This window comes from Galeopterus variegatus, unplaced genomic scaffold (genome assembly GCF_000696425.1).
Source record: "Galeopterus variegatus unplaced genomic scaffold, G_variegatus-3.0.2 Scaffold1992, whole genome shotgun sequence".
NCBI lineage: Eukaryota > Metazoa > Chordata > Mammalia > Dermoptera > Cynocephalidae > Galeopterus > Galeopterus variegatus.
In genome coordinates this window covers 125,295-127,554 of record NW_007728103.1, presented here as the reverse complement: position 1 = coordinate 127,554, position 2,260 = coordinate 125,295, and positions in this window count along the sequence as shown.

Sequence of the window (2,260 nt, the reverse complement as noted above, 5' to 3'; positions counted from 1 at the left end):
TATGGGACAGTTGTTCAGAGAGAAGCAGAGACTACAGACCGTGTGGCCCTGGATGGGGAGATGGAGATAGAACTTGCCTTGGCTCCTTATGGCAAGACATAAGGAACCTCATCCTGGTGCAGAGAGAGAAATGGAGTCTGGTGACCAGAGTTTTCCTGGAAACAAATACCAAACACATAACAGACTAGAGGTTTCATGTTCAACATATCTAAAGATAGTCACTCCATGTGAAACCAAAATAGTAAAAGATCTCTACCTCTGTCTTGTGGTGTCCCCATTCACTGGCACCCAGGGACACATGTCGTCTCTGCCCTCCCCCCCTTTCTATACCTCTGATAGATTGCAGGAGGCTTGGATGTACTTCGTTTCCTGCCTTCAGTTTATAAAATCTTGGTAGCCTTATAATAAACCCTTTCTGGTGCTTCAGTTAGTTTGAGTGGTTTCTCATACCTGCAACTAATGTATTCCTGTCTACAACAGAAATGATTAATATCATTAATGGCTGATTAACTCAGTTGGTTACATGAGGGTCAAGGGTTTGGATCCCAGCACCAGCCAGCTGCCAAAAAGAAAAGAAAAATTAGAAATGATGAGTATGGCTTTTGATATAAGCAAGCTGGGCTATGGGAGTGATACATGCTGAAATCTACCAGGAATTAAGAGATGAAATTTGAGTGATGCATTAGTTAAGATAATGCCAGATGCTGTGATAGGTAGACCCTGAAACCTCAGTGTCTTAACACAAGTTTATTTCTTGTTTACACCATGGTCTGTGGCTGTTCCTGGTCAGGCAGCCTTCATCTCGGGAGCCAGACCCCTCCGTCTTGTGGCTCTTCCCTCCTGTATAACTTTGGGGTCCTCTGCAGCCAACCACCAATGGGCTGAGTCTATGGGGAAGCACTCCTGCCCAAATGTGACAAGGATCCTTCCACTCACTTGCCATTGGTGAGAATGAGTCATTGGTCACACGATCCTACCAAAATGCAAGGGGACTGATGCTATGGCAAACAGTATGGCCATTCCTCAAAGAGTTAAACATAGAATTACCATCTGACCCAGCAATTCCACTGCTAGGTATGTAGCCAAAAGAACTGAAAACAAGTGTTCAAATACTTGTATGTGAATGTTTGTAGCAGCATTATTTACAGCAGCTCAAAGGTGGAAACAGCTTAAATGTTCATCAACAGATGAATGGATAAACAAATTGTGGTGTATCCACTCAATGGAACACTATTCAGCCATAAAAGGGAATGAAGTACCAATACACACGACAATGTGGATGAACGCGGAAAACATTATGCTAACTGAAAGAAGCCAGACACAAAAGACCATGTATTGAATGATTTCTTTTATAAGAAATATCCAGAATAGGGAAATCCATAGAGATCAAAACACACACACACATTTTTGGTGACCAGCTAAATATGTGCTATAGATTGGATGCTCCCCCCCAAACTCACTGAGGCTTAATCCCCCCTGTAACTGTTGAGGGTGGGAAATCCTATTATGGTAATTGAAAGGTGAGGCGTTGAAGAGGTGATTGGATTATAAGACCATGCCATAGTGAATGGATTAATAATGGTGGTCAGAGCTTAGTTCCGTGGGCTTTCAAAGAAGAGCACATGAGAGGTTAGTCTCTCTCTGCTCTGCTGTTTTGCAATGTGATACCCTGCTGTCACTGTTGCCACCACCAAGGACTTCACGAAATGTGTTCTCTGGACTTTGGACTTCCAAGCCTCCGAAATTGTAAGCAATAAATTTCATTTTCTTACAAATTACCCAGTTCTGTATATTTTGTTATAAGCAACAGAAACGGACTAATACAATATGTGTGTGTACATTTCTTCCCCCCTCCTACCACCCCCAGGACACATGTTTATCTCCTCCCCAAGGGAGATAACCCAAAGATCTCTCAGGTCATTGTATCAGCGCAAAGCTAAGGATGTGCAGTCCTCTTTTGAGTCTGGATGTGGTTTTTCTTGCTCTGCTGAAATATAAACTAAAATTACAAGTTATCTGAATTTCCCCCTTCCTCCCCACCTCCCTCCACACACTATGCAGAAGTGGAAGAGAAACAGCATGACTACAGTACAAACTTGTTTTCAGAAAGAGAAAGAATGCCGGACAGCAGCCATTGGCCAGGGCTGTTGAGAGGTCCTCCAGGGATGTCCCTCCATTAGACCCCATCTGATTTCTTTCTTTTTTTTTTTTTTAAAGATGACTGGTAAGGGGATCTCAACCCTTAGCTTGGTGTTGTCAG